Genomic DNA, 23,342 nt, shown 5'->3' with positions numbered 1-23,342 from the left:
TTGGGTCTGGCTTTCTGCTCCGTCTGACGCTAGTAAGCAGAAACTGAAGGATAGGAATAATTTAGTTCTTGCAGGGGGTAGGATATGGGCTGGCCAACTGGTGAGTTGGGTTTCGGTTACTGGCAAGGGCAAAAATAACATCCAGACCGGCTTTGGGGCTTAGCCAGCCTCCTATCCAGCAGATCCAAAGTGTTGTTTCCCCGTGAAGAAGGCAGATGGGGCGAGGAAATGATCAGTCTGAGGTTAAGACTGCATGGAGCTGTACCTCCACTACTCTATACCTCTCATGGCTATCTGTTGAATTAATAATCAAGGTAACAACTTTCAAGACAGCCAATAAATTCCCTGGAAATGTGAAAGTTTATATATTTGGGAGCGGAAGTTACAAATCAAAGTTGCATGCAAGAATAAATTAAGAGGAAATTGAATTAGGATAATGCTTGTTACTAGTCAGTTCAGAATCTTCCCTTCGCTCAGCTGGTAGTTGAAAATTTGAAGATTATAACACACAGTATTACAACTGTACCTACTGTACTGCATGGGTATGAAACTTGGTCTCTCACATTAAGAGATGAATATTGAATGAGAGTGCCTGAGAACATATGTGTTAAGGAGAATAAGATGACGGAAAGGACGGGTAATGATAAATATAAACGGTTGCACACTTCACGAAAAATTAATTGGATGGTTAAATGAAGGAGGGTGTAAAGACTGCGTTATATAGTACGAATGACTTTATTTTCTCATTTGTTGCTATGGCTCTGCAGCTCTTTGGGCCTTGGCCGCTTTTTCAATTACTTAATCCTATACAAATGCGGGGAAACGCATTTGTTGCTTAAGGAATTCCTAGGCAAAAGCCCGCTGGTACTGCGTTTCCATGGAAGTTACGTTCCGGATTTCCGGTGGCAAGCGACAGTATCATTGAATCTCTTATACACATTCACTTTCGTCTTATCCAACCACAGTCTCCTCTCATCTACAGGATCATCTAATCCTCATAGAAGCGTGGCTAAACAAATGGAAAATCAAGGTAAACGAATCAAAGTCCACACAAACAATTTTCACCCTCCGAAAAGGCACCTGCCCCACAGTGCAAATAAATCACATCAACATACAACCAAAAGAACAGGTCAAATACCTAGGATTAACCTTTGACAACAAGCTAAACTGGAGACAACATATAATCAAGAAAAGAAAACAGATTGACCAAAAAACCTAAGAACTCAACTGGCTCATAGGAAGAAAATCCCACCTCTCCATCGAAAACAGGTTACTAATCTACAAAACGGTCATCAAGCCTATATGGACATACGGCATAGAACTCTGGGGCTGCGCCAGCAAATCCAACATCGCCATTATACAGCGTGCCCAGTCCAAAATACTCCGAATCATCACGAACGCACCAGGGTATGTATCCAAACGCACCCTACATACAGATCTAAAAACTCCTTATGTAACGGAAGTCATCCGAGAAAACAGCACCAAGTACTTCAACAAACTAGAAAATCACTCCGACCCACTTCTTCAACCACTACTACAACCTCTTGAAAATCGAAGACTCAAAAGGAGTTGGCCATCAGATCTAACGAACTGAGGAAAACATCACTGGATGTTTATTCCGCACTCGCCAGAAGAGTGTACAATAAATAGTTATTAAACTGTACACCAGTCAGCACATTGACTTACAGATTGTACACCAGTCAGCACATTGACTTACAGATTGTACAGTCTGAGTGTCAATAAAAGAGAGAGGGAGAATAAAACGTTCGTCTTAAATGCAACTTTATTTACAATTACTCCTTTCCAATGGTTAATTCAAAATTTTTAATTTTATGTAAAGGAGTAATTATAAATAAAGTTGCATTAAGACGGAAGTGAATGTGTGTAAGTGATATATTAATGCAACAGAATGCTGTAATAAAATAGTAACTTTGGACATCGGGTATTTCATTGTCGTTGTTTTCTAAATTGGTCATTCAGTTTACATNAGATCTAACGAACTGAGGAAAACATCACTGGATGTTTATTCCGCACTCGCCAGAAGAGTGTACAATAAATAGTTATTAAACTGTACACCAGTCAGCACATTGACTTACAGATTGTACACCAGTCAGCACATTGACTTACAGATTGTACAGTCTGAGTGTCAATAAAAGAGAGAGGGAGAATAAAACGTTCGTCTTAAATGCAACTTTATTTACAATTACTCCTTTCCAATGGTTAATTCAAAATTTTTAATTTTATGTAAAGGAGTAATTATAAATAAAGTTGCATTAAGACGGAAGTGAATGTGTGTAAGTGATATATTAATGCAACAGGATGCTGTAATAAAATAGTAACTTTGGACATCAGGTATTTCATTGTCGTTGTTTTCTAAATTGGTCATTCAGTTTACACTGTTACTCTAGAAACGGTCGCGCAGTCGTATCAGTGAGTTATCTCTCCTCGAAATGATGCCAGGGATCGCTAAACTGCCTCTTGTCGCCATCTGTTATCATGCTGCCGAACTAGAAAAAATAAGCATCTTCACCCTATTACTGTCTTACCCCCATCTAATCTTTATGCATCTGTTCTACAACGGCCGAGGTTTTAACATAATAACGAAGTCCAGTAAAAATCTTTGCTCTCTTAGGGGAATCAAATCCTTGACAGCGAGAAACTGAACTCATTTCAACGACTTACACAGCTGAGATTGTAAGGGAAGGATCTGTGATGCTTGTTGACCGTCTCTTGGAGAATACGTTCCCATATAGCAGGCAGTGTTCTTCCGATCCATATAATATATTGCAGTAGATTGATTCCCCATGCACCCGTAGACGTATGTTTGGTTTAATGAGCTACACACCTATGTGTATTGTACAGTTCCATGCTTGAAAAAATGGTACGTTTTTCGGACGCAAATTTTGCAAGACTCGTTTTTGTGACTTCTCATTCGTTAAGTTTGTCTAGACCAAATTTTGGTTCCATTTATTCTTCTCATATCTTGTCACTTTTGCAGCACGTTTGGTCTACATTTGGTTCCTTAGGCCTTCAGCACTCTGTCAAGTGTAGACTGACACATTCTCTTGTGACAGTATTTTCTCGCTTCGGTTTAAAGTTCTACTCAGTTATTCACTATCAAAGACAGTGTCTTCCTTCAGTGGGGGATAGTTTCATACATACATACATACATACAAAACAAACTCCGTGGCCTGTAGTTCGCAAGCGGACTATACTGACCGAGCGATCGCCGCTTGTCGGCGAAGTTAGTGCCAATTTTAGCGAGTAGAGGATGTCGCGTGGGCAGCGCAACCAATCCCCATGGACGTTAATCTCGATTTTCTAGACCGCAGCCTCTATTTCCTTGAAGTAGCTCCTCAATTATCGTCAAGAGGCTGAGTGGACCCCGTTCCAGACCCACTATTTCTACAAAACTCTAATAGCTCCGGAAATCGAACCTGGGAGCTCTGAATTTGTAGCCAGGAACTCTGACCACTAGACCACAGAGGCGGTCACATACATACAGCAACAGTTAATATAATTTTACATATTTTGAGACCTATTTTCTTCCTGTTAAGTGCTAAGAAAATGTTGCAAATCAAGAGAATTAAGTAACAGGAGGAAATGAAAAATTACATAATGAGAATTTCGTAATTCGTGGGCTTACTCTTCCACAACTGAGGGAAGATCGCTTGGGAGGTCAGCGAGTAATGGAAGAACAGTATTCTAACCGTAAAAAAAAGAAAGGTACTCGTAAAATGGTCCCTGTGTTTAACTAATTAAGCACTACGCCATGAATACATATGAGGGAGTGCATGTATAGACCCACGTCTTCTTGACCTCGGCGATAGTTGGAGGTGAGCGGTCAGCTTCGCGCCCCGGCAAATTTACCCCCGGGGAAAGAGCCCCCGGTACCCATTGGATAGGAGGCTGGGTGGGTCTCAGAGCCGGTCTGGACGACATGTAGAAGTGGAAATTCTTGACTTTACCGGGCCTCGAACTCCAACCCCTCGGTAGTCCAGCCTGTAGCCTGTCGCTATACCGACTGAGCTATTCCGGCTCTAATTACAATGGATCTTGAAGAAATACAGTGCGAGGATATGGACTAGATTTCTTCGGTTGTGATGAGCTCTTATGAAGAAAGTAAAAATCTTGGGTTTCCAAAAAAAGGTGAGTAATTTTTTGATGATCCAAAAGACTATTAGCTTTTGAACAATTTTTCTCTTTGGAGTTAGTCCAGGAAAATAGTCGAGAGGATAAATTGTTCAAAATTCAAGTGATTCATGGATTTAAAAACTGCATTATTTATATCATGACGAATATAACTTGAATTTTTTATTACCCAAATAAATTTGTAACTTCTCCACATGTTCAAATCTCCATTTAGGATTTTGTCCTGTATTCTTGTCGCGACGTACGAACATGCAGGCCAATGTAACACATTTATATGTCTACTATAATTAATACTGGCTTTCCAGAAGATGTTAGCTTTTACTTTCATGCTGTTCACTTTTTCACGCAATGATAATATTTTGACCAAACTGTACTTATTTTGATCAGAATTTGTCATCTGTTACATTTTGCCTATAATTCAAAGTAAAATTCAGTGGTATATAAATTCCCGTGTTTCAGAATCCCCGGCTATGATTGAATTAATTATTTAATCTCTATGTTGCTTTAGATACACGTATAAAAAGAGGTCAATATGTGAGAGGGGTGTAGGCAACGCAGCAGCACCTGTGTGTATTGCGGGACAGTCTACACGGAACCACGAATGAGATCACGTAGCAACTGTGATTGTATAATTAGGCTCACACTTCGAATACAGGGGGAAGAGGGGAATGTGCCTAGATTCTAGATGTCCAATTTCATCCCAACTGGAAATCCATGCATGCTTCATGTTAACGTCATTGATGAAACACGAATTTGATTTCAACTTCAGAGCCATAAATTTAGTTTTCCTTTTTTCATATAGGCCCATGTGTTGGATCGTGACAAATTTGTAAGATTTGAGGCTTTCACGGCGGTGACTATGAAGAAAGCAGTCTTCTGGGATTTGGCACCGTGTATATGTGGTGTTAACCGACGTTTCGGAGGAACGTATCGCCTCCATCTTCAGGGTAGAAGGAAAAATATAAGAAATCCGCAAGCGAAGAGACCGTGAGAACCGGTAAAAGCAGACAGTCTGCTTGCGGATTTCTTATATTTTTCCTTCTACCCTGAAGATGGAGGCGATACGTTCTTCCGAAACGTAGGTTAACACCACATATACACAGTGCCAAATCCCAGAAGACTGCTTTCTTCGTGATAAATTTGTTTTTGTTCTTTTTAATTCGGTATTTCATATTCATCTCCGATGATTCTTATTAGAACTTCGAAAATGCGTTATTTTGCTGGATTTCTTTGGAATAACCGATGGTATTGCAATTCTCACAATTGTACCAAAAAATATAAAATGTATACATTTCGGCGACGTTATGTAAACAGCATAGAATGCAGCAAATGGAAAGATGTTTAAATGATCATGGACTATTACGATGAACTTTTCTGAAAGACTGAAAACAACAGACTCCTCAGTCGGTCTCTTGGACGAGATAAGAACTAGAGGCCTCTTGCATACGAATCAGAAGCGGCAGCCCATACGGGACGTCTAATGATTCTTATATTTACAGTTCACGTTGCACCCTTCAAATCTACGTATCGGATAGGCAGACACGTGGGTTGCTACTTTTCCTTGCAACTATACATATATTTAGGGTGAGTCCAACCATCCGACGAGTACGAGCGTTACGCTGGACGAGGCTGACCATTCACATCGACATCAAACCAACGGACAGAGTAGAACACACCGAACGTATATACGCCCAGACAAGAAACACACCATATTGTATGGTTATATAAGATACATACCGTGGAAACAGCATATCAGTATACCACACACTAACAACACGTACTTCAAACTTGTCTTTGGGCTCCATAAACGGGCTTACTACGTAGAAAGATTCTACAACAAAGACTTGCCCAATTGTCTACAATGGAGGAGTGAGATCTTAAATATTTAAGTTGGCATACACATTCTTAACCTACCATACGGAAACTCCTTTAATATAGTTTTAAACCTTTTTTTAAAAATACTTTAAATATTTTTAATAATATATTCAACACATTATAAATCTTGATATATAGTATTTATCTTTTATCTTATTTATGTATTTGCTACTTTAATTATAACATCAACATGAAGCAAAAATTTTATATAGTATACAGTACAACGCGTTGCACCGATAGGGATCCATATCGATAGCTCAATGACTGTACTTATTCCTGTGTATAACTGCCTGATGATGGTCTTGTACCACCGAAATATAAGGAAATGGCCAAATGACCTGATTAAAACAAATCAACTTCTGAAGAGGTAATGTCGATGGACATTTTCCTCGCATGACATGTAATAGTCCTTAGCGAAACCATTAACCTATAGAATGTACGTAATTCTGATTGTTAATAAATAATAAAAAAAAATGTAGCAGCAATAAAGATCGAATATTAAAATTGAGTATATTTGTTGTGTTGACGGTTGACATAATTCACACAATAGGATGCAAACAATGAAGATGACCATTCACCACTTTCTAATGCAAAGGTTACGAATACTTGCAAACTGACATTAAGCACACAGACATTTGTCGGCGAGCAAACCTTCGCTCACGATAGAGGACAGTAGCGGACTCTTGCGGACTGAATAACGAACCTTCAGTTCCGTGGTGATGGGGAATCTAGTGAATAGCTGACTAGCTATCATCTTCTTAATATCTCTAGCATCTGGAGTTGGTTAAGGGAAATCTGCCGTGGCTCACGGTTCTGCAGTAGAAGTCTGGTCCACTCAGACACAGACTAACCGATGTTAAAGAGGTATCCATACATCTCACGGGGTTTTACTCTGGAGATATAACGACAGACTTACGAGAAGAAGTGAAGAGGGAAGGTAAGAAGTGGGTAAAACGTAGACAGAGAGAGTAGTAGGAATGGAGAAGATAGGCCTACATCTGTTAGACCAGCATTCGCGATCACTGGGAAGCGGAGGGGGTTCGTGTTTCTCCTGGGTCCCATGATTCTTTATGCTGTGTAGAACGAATTCGTTCCTTCCTTATATGTTTCTCTTTTTCTTTCTTTTACTTCTCCTGAAACCACTTTTATTTAGGTCTTAGGGTCGTTTAAGAAAAGAAAATGCAAAAGACTGGTCAAAATGAAAAAAAAAACATTAAGGTACTTTTTATCAAGTTTCTTCAGGAACGAAATTCAGAATGATTTTGATTATTTATTCCAGATCAAGATCCATATGAAGTTCAAAATCTTCTTCAAGAAATGCCGTGTTATTTTGTCAAATTTCATTGACATAATCGAGCTTCGAGATTGCAACTTTTTTTCATAATCGCAAACAAGTCCCATTGCCCCAGCCTACCTCAGTGTTCTATTCATTGCAGCTCTATGTATCAGAGCTTGGTCTATTTCCCATGCGCTAGTTAAGAGCTCTTATGCAACATATGACACTCAGTAAGTGCACAGGTTCACTTATACATCCTGCTACAACATTCAGAAAGAAAATTGTCGAAGTCATGTAACAGGAATAATTTAGTAAAATAAAGTGTAACACAAAGACTTTTTCGAACATGACTGTGTAACAAATACTCGGACATTCTTCGAAATTCGGTCAGATTATAAATACAAGTACTTAGGTGTGTGTTACTCTTCAACAATACCAAAATGTAATGATTTATTTATTTAATTTCTTATTGTACAGCCAAAAATACAACTATGAAATTAGCTAGGCATGCATACAAGAAAGAATAAAATATTATAACGGTCATTTTGTGAATTCACTTTCTCAGCGGTATCTACATTATCACCCTGCAGATTCACATCATCAGCACAGACCAACAGCTGATGTGTCCCATTTAATTTCAGTCCCACCTGGTTTTCCTGGACCTTTCTAATGGCATATTCTAAAGCAAAGTTGAAAAGCAGTGGCGATAAAGCATCTCCTTGCTTTAGACTATTCTGGATAGGGAAAATATCAGACAAATACGCGTATTTACCTATACGAATTTTACCACGTATCATTTAAACAAATTTTAATCAGCCTAACTAGTTTCACGGGTACCCCAAAGTCTATCAGAATACTGTACAATACTTCCCTCCTAACTGAATCATAGGTTTTCTTGAAGTTTACGAATAGCTGATGTACTGTCTCATTGTACTCCCATTTTTTCTCCAATATCTGACGAATGCAAAAGAACTGCTCTGTAGTTTTTCTGTTACATCGAAACCCACACTGATGATCCCCAATATTTTCACCTATGTGTGGACTTAACCTTGAGGGAAGAATATTGGATAAAATTTTGTATGAAGTTGATAGCAGTGATATCCTCCGATAATAACTACAGTCAGTTTTATCACCCTTCTTGTGAACTGGTACAATTATAGACTCCTTCCACTAATCAGGCAATTTTTCCTTATGCCAAATGGAAGTAATTAGATTGTGGATCTTAGAAGGTAATATTTCGCCTCCTGCTTGAATAAGTTCTGTCGGAATTTGATCACTACCTGGCGATTTATACCTTTTCAATTTTGCAATAGCACTTTCAGCCTAAATATGGCTAGGATCAGGTATTAACGGCTCAGCTATATGTATTCCTGTCTGTCTAACATCACTGACCCTACGTAAACTAAGTAAAGCTATCCCTGTACTAGGCAGTGAAGGCCCATAGGGTTGTGAGACGTTGAGGGTCCCACATTATCTAGACAATCGGCTCAAAGATGGTGGTATGGTTGTCAGCCTTACGCGCCGGCCGCGCTTTACTCCCCAGGAAAATTATTTAATTCCTGGTACTCATTTCTGTTAGAGGCTGAGTCGACCCCAGGGCCATAGTGCGGCTGGAAGGATTAGATCAACTGAGAAAATCCAATGACATAATCGGGATTTGAACCCGCGACCTTCCAGCTTGTAGCATAGCCCCTCAACCAACTACGCTACCGCGTGTCACCTCACTGACCCTATGTACCTTCAATAACTGGGAGAAGTAGTTCCTCCATCTATTCAAAATGTTGTGGGAATCTGCAAGCAGATCACCATTCTCATCCTTCACTAAGTTACTGCTAGGTTGGTAAACCTTCTGGAAGTCATTTATTCCTCTATACAGGTCTGTAAGGTACTTGTTCTTACTGTTCATTGCAAGCTCATCAATTTTGTCTTTCAGATATTTCCTCTTTTTATTCCTGAAATCCCAGCCAGTTTCACGTCTTTTATTGTTTAGATTATCCATATTTATTTCTCTTGGATCGTGTAGCCACCGAAATTTGGCTTGTTTTCTTTGATCTAATAATTTTGAGCATCCTTCATCGAACCATGGCTTATGCTTCTTCGGTTCATAATAACCTAGACTCTCTTTGGCAGACATTTTTATATTCTCTCTAATAGTTTCCCAAGCTTTATTAACGGGTGAACCTGCCCTGTGAACACTTCTAACATTCCAAGTACCAAATCTCATATCCAGTTTATATCGTCTAGGTTGTTTATCCACATAATGCGTCCAAGTCCGAGGCTTTTGGACATTTTCATAACAGGTTTATTTTTACGGCGAGGAGTTGTTAGCCTCACGCCCAACCCCTAAGTTGGAGGACCACTTCTTGTCGGCTGTCAGCGACTGCTTATTTAATATATTTGCAGCTTCCTTCCATACTTGGAGGGTGTCCCCTAAATCCGCAACCTGAGGACGCGCCATGCTGTGGTGACAAAGGCCAACCTAACATGGGTCATTTTGTGAATTACAGTTATTATATGTGAATCTGACTCAGACATCATCACTAACAGAGTGTTAATCAGACGAGGCAAATAAAAAAATACGATAATTCCACAATAGACGAAAGAAGAATAAAAGGATAAATATGTACCAAGGAATAAAATCAACAAAGAACGATATAATCGTAAAATCCCTGAGTGAAAGCATTTATTACTGTTTATGATAGAAACTGTATGTTTCCCATGAAGATGTAAGTATGTAGGCTAGCGTATCATCCATAGCCATTCCAGTATTTATGGTGTTTTGGTGAAATTATAATTTATTTTATTACACCTATTATTATTACTTCAGCTTTAAAGAATTTCTCCCCCAGGAAAAGTCATGTTACTTGTATATTTCTCATGTTATTCTGTAAAAGGAAGATAACGGTTTCCATCAACAGACACAACGTCAAGCAAAGGGTGAGAGGTCTACTGTTTAAAGTTAACCTGGTCATAAATATGTAACTACTGTCACTTAGGGTGGCCCTCCCAACTAAGGAACCACTTCTCAGGCACTTACACTCTTAGTCGTTTAGAAAAGAAGTGACCCAACATGATGTGGTTTCAAAAGGCCTAGCTAACAAGAAAAGGAAGGATTCTTTTACTATAAAAGTGAAATATTACAATGCAGAAGGAATATTTGAAAATGATCTTTATTGTCCGATAGTTAAAGACTGCTGAAGAAAGGTCCATTGCCAACGCCTGACCATAAAGCCCAGCTGAGGTAGACTCACTCGGAACTGACAGTCAAAACTTCGTGATTATGGGAGAAGGAGTCCAATTTCCTCTCCTAGCCTCGAACTTGGAACCTCAGGATCAAGAGGGAAATTGGTTATATCTTTTTAGACGGTTATAGTGGCAAAGATATGTACATAAAATATCTTTCGGAGTGGGGAAGTAGTTGCTGTTTATATAGTTTGGAGAATTGTGAAGAATTTTTAGAAGAGTTATTAAGAACTTTCTTGAAGCTCTGGTAACTGTGGGGAAGTTTAATGAGATAATAGAAAGCTGAAGTAAGGAGTTCTTTTTTTCTAATTTGTGTGAGAACATAAATTTTAGAGTGTGAACTGTAATTCTACAAAGTGTAATGATCGAAAATAAACTCAGTGCTTTGAATATAAGAGAAATCGACTTGAAATTCCCTAAGTGTTTATATAACAGTTTACCATATCAAACTGCCGAAGATTCATTACTGCCCCCGTCGCTAAAGCAACCACATTTCCTTGAGATAAGAACCCATGACTACTAACTAGTTGAAGCAACGTTTGCACTTACCCTATTTGAGAAGACCGGAACTGTCAGAAGCAGCAAGCAGGAAAATCCCGGAGGGCGGAGGTTTGCTGAAATCAGTTGCAACCACAAACCCATAAATTACAACGAACTCACGTCGATCTTTAAGAAAATAACAACAATCCACATACACGATATATAAGGGAAGAACGACACTAAGATTAAAGAGCCTGTACATGTATAAGCCATCATCATCCAGCTCCTTTATCTCGAATATAAGTAAATCTACACATAACACCCTCGTCACCCAACAATAACGGCTTCAATAGCAGCACGTAAAGGTGAAACAACTGCTACTGCGAGATAACAATCACAACAATTTATAATAATAACCGAGAACACAATCAACTTCCATCTAAAAATGAAGAACGAATGTCTTTTCAGTCTTAATTTTTTTAACGTGTAATACTTCAACCACTCATATTTCAAACTCCTCACGAACCCGCACAATTACAAATGTTTAGAATTTAATGTGGACGTTGGCCAATGGATGGTAAAAATCAGTTAAATAGAACACGAATTTATTACAACATAAGAGTGGTCAGTTAGCCCAAAACATGTAGTTGAATAGAAATAAATATATAATTGTAAACATCATAAATTGTAAAGTAATTAGTACAAACAACAGAAAATATAAGGAAACTTGTATTATTCAGACGGTAATAAAAATTCAATTTTTATTAAAAAAAACGTGGATTTAGTCCGCAAACGAACTATAACGACCGGCGCTTGTTGGCGAAGTTAGTGCTAACTTTAGCGGGTAGAGGGTGTGGCGTGGTCAGCAAAACGAATCCCCACGGCCGTTAATTTCGGTTTTCTAGACCGGAGGCGCTATTTCCTTGAAGTAACTCCTCAATTATCCTCCACCGCTCCAGACCCACTACCTCTCAGAAAATCTCGTAGCGCCGGGAGTCGAACCCGGGACCTCTGGATCTGAAGCCAAGAACTCTGACCACTAGATCACGGAGGCGTCTATTCCTTTTTTATAACAATATTAGTAATACCAACTGAAGTGTTCTTTGTTAGTAACAAATTTTTTACCTATTATTATTATTATTATTATTATTATTATTATTGTGATGTATGTTTTTTAAACAGTAACGAATGTAGCGCCAAGTGAACGTAAGATCTGAATCACTGATCGCGCCCCAAATCTTTGCTTCGGACTGTAGACACAGCTACTTATTCCTAAACGCTAACTCCTTCCCTAACTTATGACTTGATGTAATATCTACAGTATTTCTAGTATCAGGAAGTGCTTAAAACACGAGATTGACGAGGTATGGACCCAAAAGGGGTTGGTGGGGTGCAGGCGGGTAAGGGGGGTTGCATCATGACCTCCAGGAATCATTCCTTCCCACCGACTCAGAGGCCAGAAGAATTTCACTCCTGGGTATCGTACACTCTGAAGATGGCGTTCAGCTCCCGATGAGAAAATCGGTGTTCGAGGTGCCGAGTTTTCAATTTCATCGCACGAACGTGAGAGATTTTTGACACGTGGCCCCACGAATAATAGATCTTCAGAGACCCGAGGCAAGAAGATAAGAACATAGGAAGGTAAATCATTGAATTCAACGGATTTCGAAGTGTTACACACGGTTTAACATTTTTTTTTCACACATGGGATAAATTTATGTTTACACTTTAGAAACATAACGATTCTCAAACAGCTAACTCCATGGAGCAGAGCCTTCCTTCAGAAGCTGATAAGTTGCTCAGCTGGTCAAGAAATTAAACGCCTTTCATCGAACTCCATCCTAAAGATGGAGGCGATATGTTTCTCAAAAATATTGATTTTTTACCAGACTTTACGGCACTGTAGAGACATTCGGTAGCGTAATTGGGTAAGGTATTACGCTACAAGCAGGATGGTCACGGGTTCGATTCCTGTTGAGGTCACTGAATTTTTCAATTGTCGGTAGAGCGACTGGCTCCTGGCTGGACGACCGAGGGGTTGTAGTATCGGTAGAGTCAAAAATTTTCTCTTCCCCGCAGCGTCTAGACCTTCTCTGGGGTCCACCTAACCTCCTGTCCCATGGGTACCGGAGGAACTTTCCCCGGTGGTAAAGCGACAGGGGGCGTGAAGCTGACCACTCACCTCCAACTAGTGCCGAGGTGAAGAAAAATTGGGTCCATACATCCACTTCCCCATAAGCCATCACGTAATGCTTAATTTGTTAAGTACGGGGACAGCTTTTAACTTTACTTTTACATAATCCTTCCGGCCGCACTACGGCCCTGGGGTCGACTCAGGTTCTAACGGAAGTGAGTACCAGGAATCTTCCTGAGGGTGAAGAGCGGCCGGAGCGTAAGGCTGGCAACCTCACCGCCATCTGTGAATCGACTGTCTAGGAAATGTGGGAGCCTCGATGTCTCACGACCCTATAGGCCCCCATGGCCTGTTGCTTTACATTTATACGGCGTTGTATCCTGAAGATAGAACTCTTACAGTGTTAAAAGTAATTTCCTTCGCTCCTGATTTCATCCTTTGCATGATGTAGAAATCAGATTTTAGAACATTTCTCAAAAGGAACACAGTATAAAAAAGTGATGAATCATATTCAATATAAATGTAATTTATATTGCTTCTACTTCCTCATAGGAAATACAACTCAGAAACTAAATGAAAATATTTTTTTAATAAACCTCTATATACTTATGCATGCCGTCTGCTGTTGCTTAGCCATGAAGTGATTTGCAGCTGCATCAAACAAGTACGTGTATAAAGGCCAATTGGAGAAACACATAAGTAAAGTGAACTAAACCCATCCAATCTTGTTTCATTTACTTTTCCAAGACTGATTTCAATAGTGGAATTAATGAAAGAAAAGTATAGAAAAAAAATTAAAGAATGAAGCAAAATGTAGTTTTTGTAACCCATTCATTTTTTCATATTCATATCTTCCTTCCTTTGAAGGTAACCGCCTCTGTGGTCTAGTGGTCAGAGTTCCTGGCTACAGATCCTGAGGTCCTGGATTGGACTCCCTGCGCTACCGGATTTTATCAGAAGTAATGTGTCTGAAACGGGGTCCACTTAGCCTCGTGAGGATAAGTGAGGAGCTATTGCAAGGAAATAGCGGCTCCGGTTTAGAAAACCGAAATTAACGACTATGGGGATTCATTGCGCTGACCACGCCACACCCTCTATCCGCTGAAGTTGGCACTAACTTCACCTGCAAACGGCGGTTGTTCGGTCGGTATAGTAGCTTGCGGACTAAAACCACGGAGTCTTTTTTCCTTTGAAGGTAAAGTTGTCCTCGTGCTTAAGTAATTAAATACTAGGCCATGAAGGTGTATGGGGGAGTGGGTGTATAGACCTATCTATTCTTGACATAAGCACAATTTGGAGGTGAGTGGACAGCTTCACACCTCGGTAGCCTTGCTCCCAGAGAAAAAGCCTTCGGTACTCGTTGGATAAAAAGCTGTGTGGGCCTCAGTACCGGTCTGGACGTTAGAGAAAATCTCTTCGATATCGGGACACGAACCCCGGTCCTTCAGCCGTCCAGCCCGTTTCAGTCGTTATACAGACTGAGCTACGCCGGCTCCTTCCTCTCTCCTGTTACTGCCCAGAATTCCTCAGTCGTCAATTATCTGAATGTGGGGACAATGAAATGAGGGAACCCACAAATTGTGCTGGTTAACTTCAGGAGTTGTTGATGGTTGGTGATGAAAAGATTACTTGAATTCCAGAATTCGAACCCGCGACCCCAGCGTGCGCCTTGTAGCAAATTGGTTTATTGGCTGTAACGCGGAGGGTTGCGTGCATTGTGAGAGGTATACAACTGCAAGGGTGGAACACCATAAAGTTCTGAGTCAGGCAAGGAAGAGTAGATCGAGTAGGGTGGCGGAGTTTGGGGGAAGCGAGAAAGAATTGTGGACCCATCCATCCCATATAACAGCAACATCGCTATGAAAGATGCATGTCTTGAGGTTCGATCCTCCTTGGACCTCTGGTCTATTGAGTTAGTCCACAAGTTACTGCAATATACTGCTGCATGTCTCCACTATCAAGACATAAAGTAAGCAGGGGAGAGCTGCTGCGTGTCACGTGTAGTGCTGCTCTCTGTGCACTAAAATCCGCACTACAAACTGACATGTTATGTTATCCAGCACTTGTACCTAAGGCCGATGCGGCCACTTGGGACATCTGAAGGCATAGCTTGAAGACGCTTTTGTTTGGTTTGGTTAATGTTAAACGAAAATTAATTTTGAGGATCTCTTTATCGGTCTTGATGTTCAATAATTGGCAGTAATCTGAATGTATTGTGTAAAATGTTGAAACTATCCCTGTAACAGACCGTGGAGGCTAATAGGGTTGCGAGACGTCGAGGCTCTCACATTTTCTTTAGAGAATTGTCTCACAGATGACAGTGAGGTTATCAGTCTTACGCCCCGGCTACCCTTAACACCCAGGAAGATTCCTGGTACTCATTTCTGCTAGAGGCTGCATCGACCCTAGGCCCATAGTGAGGCTCTAAAGATCAAGTGAATTGAAAACATGCAATGACCTCATCGTAATTTGAACCCGTGACCATCCGGCTTGTAGGATAGTGCCTCAATATGTTATGCAACAACATAAGAATATCACTACACCAATGAGAGGTTTCGTCAGATTATATGGAAATTTCTTATAATTAATTGTGACAACTTTTTCAGAAAATTGACCTGTGGTGGCTATTAGACATGCGCCAGCCCTGCTAAAAGTCCCACTCTGTTTCCGTTTTGAAAGTAAGTAGATAATCAGTACTAGACGCGATTGTCCATCGATAAATTCAGACATTCAAAATTGAGTATTTGCTGTAAATGTATATATATTCGTTAGAATTTCATTGGTTCTTTTTAGGTGAAGTATTTCATTCAAAAGCTTCACCTACTAAAAACCACAGGAAAGCAGTAAAGCTGCACCTTACTTATACGTAAAAGTCGAATATGAGACAGCATAGTATGACTGACCTAACCAACGTAAATTACACATAATATTAAGGTAATATTAATTTTAAATATTTAGAAAAATTGTTATGATTCCATTATTTTAAAGCCTCCTCTGTGCTCTAGTGGTCAAAGTTCCTGGCTACAGATCCAGAGGTCCAGGTTCGATTCCCGGCGCTACCAGATTTTCTGAGAAGTAGTGGATCTGGAATGGGGTCCAATCAGCCTCGTGAGGATAATTGAGAAGCTATTTCAATGAAACAGCGGCTCCGGTCTAGAAAAAGGAAATTAACAGCCGTGGGGATTCGTTACGCTGACCCCGCGACACCGTCTATCCGCAAATTTGGTACAAACTTCGCCGACAAGCGGCAGTCGCTAGGTCGGTATAATTCGCTTGCGGACTACAGGACACGGAGTTAATTTTTTATGTTTTACGTTTTTGAACAGGACCTGTAAACTTTCCTTTAATATTGTCACGTGTAAGGGGTTAGCGTAACGAATAACAATGGCTTCTGGATTTGATGATTGGATTTATTGGCACTTCCTTACAATTACATTTGATTATAAGAGCTCACACATTGAACTCCTTCTTAACGATGTCTGTCTGAAGTCCATATATAGATGAAATTATTGGGGACCATCAGTGTGGGTTTCGACGTAACAAATCAACTACAGATCAGATCTTTTGCATTCGTCAGATACTGGAGAAAAAATGGGAGTACGATGAGACAGTACATCAGCCACCATTCATAGACTTCAAGAAAACCTATGATTCAGTTAGGAGGGAAGTATTGTACAATATTCTGATAGAGTTTGGGATACCCATGAAACTAGTTATGCTGATTAAAATGTTTTTAAATGAAACGTATAGTAAAGTCCGTGTAGGTATATATTTGTCTGATAATTTCCCTATCAAGAGTCTACTAAAAGAAGGAGATGCTTTATCGCCATTGCTTTTCAACTTTTCTTTAGAATATGCCATTAGGAAGGTCCAAGGAAACCAGGTGGGACTGAAATTAAATGGGACACATCAGCTGTTGGCCTATGTCGATGATGTGAATCTACTGGGTGATAATGTAGATACCTTAAAGAAAAAGAAACAAACTTTAATTGACGCAAGTAAAGAGGTTGGTCTAGAAGTAAACACAGAGGAAACTAAGTATATGTTGCTGTCTCGTCACCAAATGCAGGGCAAAATCATGACATAAAGATAGAAAACAGATGTTTTGAAAATGTGGCACAGTTCAGATATTTGGGAACAACGATAACAGATCGAAACCTGATTCAAGAGGAAATTAAGAGGAGATTGAACTCGGGTAATGCTTGCTACCATTCAGTCCAGAAACTTTTGTCTTCTCGTCTGCTGTCCAAAAACATAAAAATTAGAATTTACAAAACTATAATTTTGCCTATGGTTCTGTATGGGTGTGAAACTTGGTCTCCGACATTAAGGGAGGAAAATAGACTGAGGGTGTTTGAGAACAGGGTGTTAAGGAGAATGTTTGGACCGAAGAGAGATGAAGTGACAGGAGGTTGGAGAAAACTGCACAATGAGGAGCTTCATAACTTGCACTCTTCTCCAAGGATAATTAGAATGATCAAGTCAAGGAGGATGAGGTGGGCAGGGCATGTAGCACGAATGTGGGAGACGAGGAATTCGTATAGGATATTGGTGGAAAATATTAAAATGGATCTTAGAGAGAAAGGATGGGATGGTATAGATTGGATTGATCTGGCTCAGGATAGGGACCAGTTCAGGGCTCTTGTGAACATGGTAATGAACCTTCGGGTTCCATAAAATGCTGAGAAATTCTTGAGTAGCTGCAGAATTGGCGGCTCCTCCAGAAGGGCTCAGCTCCATGAGTAAATAAGTAAGTAAGTAAGTAAGTCTGACGAATCTCTCGCTAATCTCGGGTTGAACTCTACTACTACTACTTTGATCTCTCTCTCTACTTGAATTCATCAATCCACTGCCTTTTATAACTTCCACGCGGCCCGCATAGAAGACACCATGTCGAGCAGTTAATTGTCCTCTGTCATTCTGTTGGTGTCACGGGAATCTTGTATACTGACTTTGGCTACTATGCAGCGGGTGTTCTATTGTTGCCTGCGTTGCCACGGGAATGTGCTTAATGAAGCATTGCCTAGCAGATGGTCATATTCCATCATAATATTGTACACCCCCGGAAGATGGTCTCGTAATTCCGAAACATATCCGGATTTTAACAACACGTGATCAACATAAGGAAATAAACTAGGCTCATTTAGATGCTAGTTTCTTCTTGTGGTGGAGTGAGACTGAGTCCACTTGGTACATCGGCACATAACTGGACTACTGTACCAGCCCAACATGATAGATGATGAGTGTGGAGCAGTCGGTGGAATGAGAATTGGCAGGGGAAACCGAAGTACTCGTAGGAAACCTACCCTAGTGCCACTTTGTCTACCAATAATCCCATGTAATCTGACCTTGGCTCGGATAAGGGAAGCCAGCGACTAACTGCCTGAGCTATGTCACGGCCTTATTTAAATGCTAACCTACACTTTAATTTAATATAAATATTGTATTTAATAAGTGAACCGTTTCAGAATCTGAGAGCATTTATAGAGGTAAAGTCTTCATAAGGTTCTTTATTCCTCATGGCTGTAGCTTTGAAGTTTGGGTTTCTTCTTTATAGTGCAAGAGGAGCACAATTTATTTAACAGCTTTATGTTACTAATAACCTTGGCATCATGTATATGTATATCGCAGTTTCAGTAGTTGTTTTTGAAATAAAATAAGTGGAAAATGTGCCTAAACCTAAAGTCTAAAGCTGAGACTTCTGGAACTTCACGTTTAGTTTCATTCGCGATTCTCCGCCACGATTAGGGTGATCATGCAAATGGATTATGGAGTGGCAGCTTTCATTTGAAACGTAACATAGCCAAACCCATCTTTATCATAATCTCCAATTCTGGCGCAAATATTGCATGTTTAAAGAGAAATGGTTCCTGATTTATATTTGACCCCTTTCCCCTGCAGATGCAAGCACAGACTATGTGTGTAATTTAAAGTTTATAAATTTAAGATAAAACAGTTACTTTCCCACTGCCTTCTATTTTTTCTCGTCTCTGTGTTTATAAATTGGCGTGTCAGACAGGCAGCTCCTGCTACTCGAGGTGGCGGTGGAAATGTAAGGAAATTGGCGGTTTGTTTCCGTTGGCGGTGGTGAGGTTTGGTCGGTATCACTTAGAGTGGAGGAAATTGAAGTTCAACTACAGAAAGAGAACAGAAAGTTGTGCAGGAAGTGGCGGACTGTCTGCGATGGATACTCTTCTGGCTCAAAGAGAAGGAATTTAAACGCTGACAAACCAAGCAACCGAGAAGCTAATTATCTAACCAACTGAAAGAATTTATGGTAACAAATAAATTTAAAAAAATTATCCTAAATTTAAAAGGAAACAGACAGTTGGAACACCAAGATGTGAGTTAAAATAAAATACTATACGATTTTTAAAAAAGGATGTTGATTGGATCCATCTGGCTCTGGTTGGGATACACTGATATGTTCTTGTGTGTATGGTAAAGAAGCTTTCTCTCCATAAATAACGTAAAATGTGTTGACTAAGTGAGCGAATATTGGCTTCCCAAAAGCAGCTATATTTCATGCCTCGAAATTAATGTCAAATACACATTTGATATGTGAATTTAAAAATGTAAGGTTTTTGTTGCCTCTGTGGTGACAATGAAAGCTTGGAAAACATTAATCACAGTACAAGACGTCACATTCCAGAAGACAGAAATCTAATAAAGTAAAAATTTAGTAGATAATTTTTATTCCCTGTCAAATGAAATATTATAAAATTAAATCTACGTGAACATCAAGTAAAATGTTGCTAGAAAATATGAAATATACACCCAAGAAATGAAGCGCAAAATTGCATTTCCTAACTACTTTGTGTTTAATGTAGGTATAATGCTTGTCAATGCATATTTAGAGCGTATGCAGTCTGTTCTAATTGCATGTACGTACATAAGGGCGCTGCTATACAATAAGATGTAAATTTATGGGCATGAAGGTTGATCTGCAGGAGACTGGATGGCAAATCTCGCCCATCCGGCACTGTAAAGAATTGACTGTGGCTGGGAGAACAAGGGAAATAAGAGGAAAGAAGACGTCATACAAAATGTATGTTCCATCAGCGAATTTGGTCAGGATCTCGTGGATGAACATTTCCTACAGCTTGCAGAAAACTGAAGAACCAAGAACATGAAAAAAAATGTAACAGGAAGAAGGGAAAAGATTGTTGAAATAGGGATTTAATAGTTTAAGAGACATGCGAATTTTACAGGAAACTAGAAATTTCCGTGAAAAACAAAACTAGAACATACGTATTTGGATACATTCACAACTTAGGAGAATATTAATAATGGATTGTAAAGAAAAAAACACATCTGCTTATTTTCTCGATAAGGGAAGGAAGTATGGATGGGCTAGAAGAAATGCATAGTCTTTGGACGAAATGCGACAAGAGATTTTATCAAAAGAGTTTTCACTTGATATTCCTATCCAACTTGACAGATTTCGCATAACCAGACTGAAGTGGGATCGGGCTTGTTGTCAGGTCTTGACGGTTGACATTATGACATATAAAATAAATCACAGATGATCAAAATAAGCCCTTCCATCTTTCCCCGAAATAATGACAGAGTCATGATCGTTTTCAAAGCTAAACATGCACTCCATGGGACACTGATGACAACTGGACGGGTTAGAGATACCCAACAGTAGTTGTAGGGTGTGTACAACATCACATGTGATTGTGGCAGATCTTACATCGGCGAAACAAGCAGACATTTGAGAGTAAGCCTCAAGGAGCACAAATATAACCTGACCCAGGGTCTGCTAAAAATCAAAATTAGCCCAACACACACATGAAGAAGGCCACAAAAGATGTTGGAATGAAGCGAAAGTTTTATAGATTGAACCAAACACCACGTACAGGAAATACAGGGAATCCGCCCACATGTCTCTGGTAGACCATCTGGTCAGCCAACACAGTTTGGACATCTCTTCCATCTGGACCCCTGTTATGACAGTTATGACAGCAGAAGCAAAGAAACTACAACTCCGTCCAGTGCAGATTCAGTGGGAAAATTTGTATTGGTACCATAAGGAGAACTTGTCTCTCCAGTGATGACTTCTATTCTGATAATTTTCTGGTACAAGGTCTCATACGCGTGGAGTTTTTAATACTTTAAAATTTTGTCTTAGCTCTCGCAGGCGGTTTGTTCTGTGCTTGGCTTGTGTACCCAATCTGGTGTTGGCACAGGTGTCCGGAGATGGGGGACTAGCTCTATCGTCTGGGCCCAATTGAGTAGGATTTTACGTGAGAGAGACGAAAGAGCCCGGTCTTCGAAACGTTGTGTGTTTCAAATAAAAACAGGGCGATGGATAATGTCCAGAAACACAATAAATATATTTTGGATAATGTTTATTTGGGTCTATATAAATGGTTCCTAGAATTCTTGATATGATGGCCACCTTCGATTTTTAAAAATCATAATTTTCCACCCCCCCAAATATTTTGTTTTAATAAATGTAACTCTTCGTACTCTTATCTGTAAAATGGTTTATCATCAACTAATTCCTAATTAATAGCATTCAGAACTGCGAGCGCCGGGAATCGAAAACGGGACCTCTGGATCTGTAGCCAGGAACTCTGACCACTATACCACAGAGACGGTCCTATATGACACAAAAAAGTAAAATGAATTAAATAAGTGAATTTTTGTATCCATTTATATTTAACCAGTTGCTGATACTTTTAAAAATTACTTAATAATTAATTAAACAATTCCACCGCCTCTGTGGTCTAGTGGCCAGAGTTCCTGGCTACAGATCCAGGGGTCCCGGCGCTACAAGTTTTTCTGAGTAGTGGTGGTTCTGGAACGGGGTCCACTCGGCCTCGTGAGGATAATTGAGGAGCTATTTCAAGGAAATAGCGGCTAAGGTCAAGAAAACCGAATTTAACGGCCGTGGGGATCCGTTGCGCTGATCACGCGACACCCTCTATCCGCTAAAGTTGGCACTAACTTCGCCGATAAGCGGCGGTCGTTCGGTCGGTATTGTTCGCTTGCTGACTACAGGCCAGGGAGTTTGTTTTGTATTCAAGAGTACCAAGTTTCTGTTTACATTTTAGATAAATCTAAAACAAATATTCTTTACAGACGTAATCGGATTCAAGGCACACAGAGATAAAAAGATTAGCAATCGACTAACTAATTAAATTGTTAACGCTGAATGCTGGAAACACCAGATCCCGCCACTGTACCAGTGCTTCGTAGCAGTTCCCGTCTACATTCACGAGGTTACACGAGGTGGTTCTACACCGGCTGTAAATTGGAACGGGAAAAATCGAGAAATTAAACTCCGGAAGTAATTCATGAATCCCCGATGCAAACATCTGTGCCAGTGATCAGTATATTCGCATTGCTGTAGTTACCAGTTGTGAGCCTGGTCTTCCTCTTTCCTTAGGGTTAACATTCCGGCCACAAATCAATCTCCCCGGTGACTGCCAGACACAAGAGCTAGAATACAAAACAACCTCCCCCTCCCCCTCCCAACCAAGTTTTGACCACCACCAGGAGCAGCAAGCGACATAAGTTATTCCTTGTCTCGTCCAGACCCTGCGTCCATTGTAATTTTTTATTCTTCACGTACGTTCTTCTGCCCATCCCGGAACCCCCCCACACACCTTTCCCGATACTCACATATGTCACTTGAGAAATCGGTCAAGAAATGTTATGTACAAAAAAAACGGACATTTCTAAAAAGAAGGAGTAGAGGGAGGGGAAAAATGAAATAAAAATTCGAAATGCGGACCAGCGGCCTTCTAATTCCCTAACGACATCCATGTGTGGCTACAGTGGTGGAACCTCCCCCCCAAACCACACTGTGTACACAGCGGCGGTGTCCGCGGGGACCTCAGCAAGAAATTGTTACTTTCTTGGTCTCTTTCGCACTGCAACACTTGTCTGTAATATTTTCCATAAATCATCTGTCCGGATCTGACCTGCAGAGCGGAGAAGTAACACTTCTTGTGACGGCCAGAACCCAGGGGCCTAAGCGCATGCTATGAATTATTATCACTTTAGGAGGTGAAGGGGCATCTCTCTCGCTTTACACCGTTTTCGTCTCCTTACACCGCTACAAATACGAAAGTGATTGGAAGGCGCACAAGGAGTAGCAAACTTTCTTGTCAAGGGGTGGGTTGTGGGAAGGGTGGGGGGTTCGTTTTTCCAGCAGGCCGGTCAGATGGA

At 40.2% G+C, this 23,342-nt stretch overlaps 1 protein-coding gene across 3 annotated transcripts in view; it reads right to left on the bottom strand.

Annotated features, from left to right (window-relative positions):
• Nucleotides 1-23,342, bottom strand: part of LOC111874820 (protein PBDC1) — a 751,412-nt gene that overhangs the window by 180,539 nt on the left and 547,531 nt on the right. For all 3 annotated transcript variants that reach the window (XM_033755624.1, XM_033755625.1, XM_023870635.2), the window contains one exon: nt 11,096-11,160. The gene's annotated coding sequence lies outside the window, so the exon portion shown is untranslated. The remainder of the gene's footprint in view (nt 1-11,095; nt 11,161-23,342) is intronic.

Source organism: Cryptotermes secundus, unplaced genomic scaffold (assembly GCF_002891405.2).
Source record: "Cryptotermes secundus unplaced genomic scaffold, Csec_1.0 scaffold27, whole genome shotgun sequence".
Taxonomy (NCBI): domain Eukaryota; kingdom Metazoa; phylum Arthropoda; class Insecta; order Blattodea; family Kalotermitidae; genus Cryptotermes; species Cryptotermes secundus.
This window is presented reverse-complemented; position numbering and strand designations above follow the sequence as displayed.